The sequence below is a fragment of the Piliocolobus tephrosceles genome, chromosome 11 (assembly GCF_002776525.5).
Source record: "Piliocolobus tephrosceles isolate RC106 chromosome 11, ASM277652v3, whole genome shotgun sequence".
NCBI lineage: Eukaryota > Metazoa > Chordata > Mammalia > Primates > Cercopithecidae > Piliocolobus > Piliocolobus tephrosceles.
The window spans coordinates 31,383,849-31,389,769 of record NC_045444.1 but is presented as its reverse complement, the minus strand read 5'-3'; the positions used below and the strand labels follow the sequence as shown (position 1 = coordinate 31,389,769).

Here is a 5,921-nt window from a genome sequence, read left to right as displayed (position 1 = left end):
ATTGAGACTTATATTAGAAACAGAGACTTGAATGAGACACTGAGAGTAGAGCATTTGGGAAATCAGTTCCAAAGATGACAAGGACAACAAGTAAGAAAAGGGGGCATCAAAATCTGCACAGAAAGGTAAAATAAAGCAAAGTAAAGTGTTGTCTGGGTGTGGGAAATGTTTCATTCTTAAATTATGTTTTTGGAAAAAAATCTTTTGGAAACTACAATGAAAGTTTAGAATGTGCAACTGCCCAGTGGGTTCACCTTGTCCCCTGCCTAGACATAGCCGATTTATCAAGACAGGGGAGCTGCAATAGAGAAAGTGTAATTCAGGCAGAGTCAACTGTGCAGGAGACTGAAGTTTTATTGTTACTCAAATCAGTCTCTCCAAGCATTCAGGGATTGGAGTTTTTAAAGATAATTTGGTGAGTAGGGGTTCAGGAAGTGGGGAATGCTGATTGGTCAGATTGGGGATGGAATCATAGGGGAAGTTGAAGTGAGGTTTTCTTGCTATCTTCTCTTCCTGGGTGAGATCACAGAACTGGTTGAGTCAGATTATTGGTCTGGGTAGTGTCCACTTATCCATCGAGAGCAGGATCTACAAAATATTTCAAGTACTATTCTTAGATTTTACAATAATGTTGTTATCACCAGGAGCAATTTGGGCAGGTTCAGCTGAAAACCCCAAAGGAGCTGAACTGAGACAGACACCCCACAATGAATGTGGCTACAGAACTAATCAGGAGAGGGAAGGAGGCATTGGCAGTGCCTAGGATACTCACAGAATAGGTCACCCCATAGTGGAATACAGACAGACACCCCACTCTCTGGCTACAGACAGATACCCTGTGATAGGGCTACAGTTATGGGGTGTCTCCCCAGGACTATTTCTCCATGACAATTAAATCCATGCACATTGGGTCAGCAGGGCCCCACTGGTAGAGACATTGCCAGAGTCAGCCTCCTGTCCAAGAAACAAGGTAGCCACTTGGGCTGGCCTCTGAAACCATTGCTGGAATTGGGCTACCAAACCACAGGCAGGTATCCCGAAGAGCAATCCTGGACGAGCTCCCAAATTTGTAACCACCCAATGGTTTCACCTTGCCCACTGCCTAAACAGAACCAGTTTATCAAGACAGGGAAATGGCAGTGGAAAAAGAGTAATTCAGATACAGCCAGCTGTACAGGAGACCAGAGTTTTATTATTACTCAAATCAGTCTCCTAGAGCATTCCAGAAATTGAGTTTTTAAAGATAATTTGGCAGGTAGGGGCTTTGGAAGTGAGGAGTGCTGATTGACCAGGTTGGAGATGGAATCAATCACAGGGGGACTGAAGTGAGGTTTTCTTTGCTGTCTTCTCTTCCTGGGTGGGATTGCACAACTGATTGAGTCAGATTACTAGTCTGGGTGGTGTCAGCTGATCCACTGAGTACAGGGTCTGCAAAATATCTCAAGCACTAATCTTAGGTTTTACAATAGTGATGTTCTCTCCAGGAGCAATTTGGGGAGGTTCAGACTCCTACAGCCAGAGGCTGCATAACCCCTAAATCATAATTTCTAATCTTGTAGCTAATTTGTTAGTCCCACAAAGGCAAACTGGATCCAAGGCAAGATAGGGGTCTTTTCAGGAAAGGGCTATTATCAATGTTGTTACAGAGTCACCCACAAACTAAGTTCTTTTTCTAGGTTAGCTTAGCCTATGCCCAGGAATGAACAAGGAAAGCTTAAAAGTTGGAAGGAAGATGGAGTCGGTAGGTCTGATCTCCTTCACTGTCATAATTTCCTCAGTTATAATTTTTGCAAAAGTGGTCTCCACACAGATTCTCCTCTCAGTAATCTTACAGCCTGTGGTTTCAGCGTAGGATTTGAGACTGTTACAAATAGTGGGCATGTGTTAAAGACATTGGATCAACTGAGAGGTGAATGTTATTAAATCATATGACACTGGGCAATAAAGACACCTAAGAGGATCATATGAGTCAGGATAGAGATAAAAACTGGACTGGTAATGTCTTCAAGGAGACCAAGAAGTCCTACAGATGACAAAGACAAAAAGATGGAGATAGTAGAGGGGGTGATCTTCAAAAGAACCTAAGATTTTATATAAACACAAAGGAAGAATGAGTAGCAGCAGGAATCATTCCCACAGAGGTGATAATTGAAGCTGGGATTGGATGAAATTGCCAAAGGCTTATATAGAGCAATAGATTTCCAGGATGAAATCCTTATGTGAAGGTCAGTGCAGACTACAGAAATAGAGTCATTTTTATTCTGTGAAGTGGATAGAATTAGGCACTGAACCTGGGTTTTACATGTGACTGTGTTCTTTGCCTGGCATTTTGGCACACATATTTGTTGATGGTTAATTGGATGCCTATTTGTCTAATTTCACTCTACTACACTGCCTCACCAGAAGAGAAATTCTACACTTGTCTCCTAAACTTGTATGGGGGTCTCAGAGTAGTTCATTTTTTTCTCCTTATTACAATTTTCTGATTATAATGGCTTTCCTTTCATTGAAAGAGCCTTTGCTTTCAACCCATTGTCATTCATTAGCTAAGAAAAGGATGTACTGTGAGAAAGGAAATCTAGATGAGAAAGCTTGTAGAAATGGTGTACAGATGTGTTTCCTAATTCCTTACGCAACTATGATGCATCTTTAGCAGGACACCTCAAGTCAAACCAGATTACCTTTAAAGTACATACTAGTTATTGCATTTCCTCATACTGATAGTTAAACAACAAACTTACTGCTTGCAATCATGATTCAGCTATAGGAACATGTTCTCAAATACTAAATCAGGATATTCTGGGTCTTATATTATCTAATATTTTCTTACATTAAGTTAGAAATGGCCACCCAAGTTTGTTTAGAGCTATCTTTCAGGAGAGAAGTTGATGAGTTTAATGTTTCTCGAAGTTCACCTAAGGAATCAAGAGTCTGCCACTACTGAAGACATTTGATGCATTTTAAAACCTTTTTTCTTTACCTCAATATGTTGCTTAAAAATGATAATAAAGGGGGTCGGGCACGGTAGCTCAAGCCTGAAATCCCAGCATTTTGGGAGGTAGAGGTGAGCAGATCACTTGAACCCAGAAATTCATGACCATCCTGGACAACACAGGATGCTGTTGTCCTATAAAACCTTGTCTCTATAAAAAACCTTGTCTCTATAAAAAAATATGCAAAAATTAGCTGGGGTGGTGGTGCATGCCTGTGGTCCCAGTTACTCAGAAAGCTGAAGTGGAAGAATCACTTGGTTCAGGAAGTTGGAGTTGCAGTCAGCTGAAATCACACAACTGCACTCCAGCCTGGGTGACAAAGTGAGACCCTGTTTCGAAAAAAAAAAAAAGAAAAAGAAAAAGAAAAACAACAATAATAATTTTTGAGTGCTTAGAAAACAATGGTATTACTCTAAAAGGTTATCTGCATTTTCAGAGCTAAACATTGTTCTATGAGTTGTTTTGTTATTAATGATTAATGTAAGATAACCATAACTGGGACATTTCAAAGTGTGAAAGAAAAATGTGTGTGGTTACTCTAGCCGTGTCCTCTTCTAACTATGCAGAAATAAAAACAGAGAGTTTGCAAAAATTTTCATAGCCAGTGCAATGGGCATACTGATTTCACATTTTTAGCAGTTTACAAAATTCAGGTTTAAAACATTTTAATTAATTTATTTTTTCTATAGAGCACTTAGCCTAGTTCTTAAGGACTACTAGTAATAATAATAATAATAATGATAATAATAATAATAATAATAATAATAATAATAATAATAATAATAAAGTTAATTCTGGAACTGAGCTACTTCCAGTTTAAAACTGGGTAAGTGTACAATCAGTTGAGGATTCCTCAACTTTCCCATCTGCTGTTTCTACCAGAAATGACCCAACTTCCTGGAAGACAGAGGTATCACCCTGGCATTGAAAGGGTACCTTTTCAGGGTCCCCTTTGATATGTTAGTTGTCCTGCAGTCTTCAAGCATGAGCCTCTGTCTCCATTGTAGTTGCTGAGTTAATAGCTAGTCCTCTATATTCCTCAGTTGTTAGAGCCTCGCTAGTCTCTCAGAGTTGTCTGTGCCTGAACTTTAAGGACTACTGTAAAAGTGTTACTTCCCTTGGAGTCTCCTGCTTGCTGTCTAGGGACTCAGAGACTATACTTTTTCTACACCACTGCAGGTTGTAGGATCCTGCTATGTTGCCCTTTGGGGTCCTAGACTCAGCCACCTCCCCCATAATTATGCCTCCCTGAGGCACCAAGCTACCTAAGATTTAACATGGGAAGCCAGTCAATGCTTCTGCTTCTCAGGCATCCCCCAACCCCTCCTGGGGCCTTGGCACATATCTCTGGGGCTTGGCCCAGAAGGATGGGGTTTTGCACACCCTCTTAGACACTCAGCCTCCTTCTATCCCTCTATGTGCCCTCTCCAATTTTTCCTCCCCTGCCATCTGGTCAAATTTTTGTCTCTTTTTATAATGCCCGGAAAGTTTCTCCTATACCCTTATTTCTTCTGTAGTCTCCTTTTCCTCTATGGTTTCTGATTTAAATTCCATTTCCCAATTTTTAATGTTAAATTAAAATACTGCAATCATAAAATAACTCTTTACCCCACATCTTTAGCCTAGCTCTTGCAAGGTATAAGTTAACTAATGTCTACAAAGAAACTTAAAACAAGAATCTGATAGGTTTCTCTGTATTCTTGTACCTTTCCATCTATATCATAAGAAGGCTGAGTTGTATAGAAAGTTTTGGTGGTGACATAGTGTAAGGAGGATTTATGGAGAATTTAAATACAATACACCAGGAATTGTTCACTGTTAGTTGTTTGCCCCAATCATTGGCAGATTTCACATAAGAAGATTTACTCTCACTTATGACCATTATATTACACTGCACACTATGTTAGATTTTAACTGGGCTCACAGTCAATAAATTATTATTCTTATTTCTGAACTGGAGAGGTTTTTTAGGTTTATTCATTTTTTCAACAATTATGTTTTAAACATTTTATGCAACAGATACAGTGATAAGTCATGTAATATAGACATTTAAAAATTTTATTTCCTGCCTTCAAAGAGCTTTCAGAACAGTGGATAAAAACAGATGCTAAAATAAACAATTACAATACTTCAGAAAAAAAAAAGCTGTCCTGAGATGACTTTGGTGTCTTCTATGGGCAGGTCTACCCAGTTTGGCCTATGTCAGACAATTGACTTGAATTTCTTGGAAATATTCAAGTAGACAAAGTATACCATGAATATTTTAAAAGTCGTGTTGTTCATGTGGAAGTATGTTTTATTATTTAAACTATTTTGATTTTAAGTACAAGGTTGTCACCCACAAAATAGATATTAATATCAGATAGTGTGTGCAAATCCCAACAAAAAATTTGAGAAAGAAAAATAATCAAAATACTGTTTCACAACTCTTAGACCCTTCTGTTGGATCAGGGCCTTAGAGGCATCTGAACACAAAGAGATTCCTTTAGAGAGCCTTTGCCATCCTGTGAATTTCAATAACATTTCCCAAAGTGGCAGCTGAATCTTACCTTCTCAAGCAGTATTTGAATCTTACCTCACAAATCTAGGGGAGAGCACTTAGTGGGATCTCTGAAACCACAAAATGCTTTCCCTGGCTGGGCGCCGTGGCTCACGCCTGTAATCCCAGCACTTCGGGAGGCTGAGGTGGGCGGATCATGAGGTCAGGAGATCAAGACCATCCTGGCTAACACGGTGAAACCCCATCTCTACTAAAAATGCAAAAAAAAAAAAAAAATAGCTGGGCGTGGTGGCGAGTGCCTGTAGTCTCAGCTACTCAGCAGGCTGAGGCAGGAGAATGGCGTGAACCCGGAAGGTGGAGCTGCAGTGAGCCGCAATGGCGCCACTGAACTCCAGTCTGGGCAACAGAGCGAGACTCCGTGTCAAGAA

The 5,921-nt window shown here is 39.9% G+C and overlaps 1 long non-coding RNA gene across 1 annotated transcript; it reads right to left on the bottom strand.

Moving 5' to 3' along the window:
* Positions 1-336: 336 nt before the first annotated feature.
* Positions 337-5,727, bottom strand: LOC116418978. The gene is made up of 2 exons (XR_004229227.1): positions 5,569-5,727; positions 337-588 (listed from the first exon to the last, which is right to left on the bottom strand). It is a non-coding gene; the product is annotated as an uncharacterized LOC116418978 (long non-coding RNA).
* Positions 5,728-5,921: the final 194 nt, after the last annotated feature.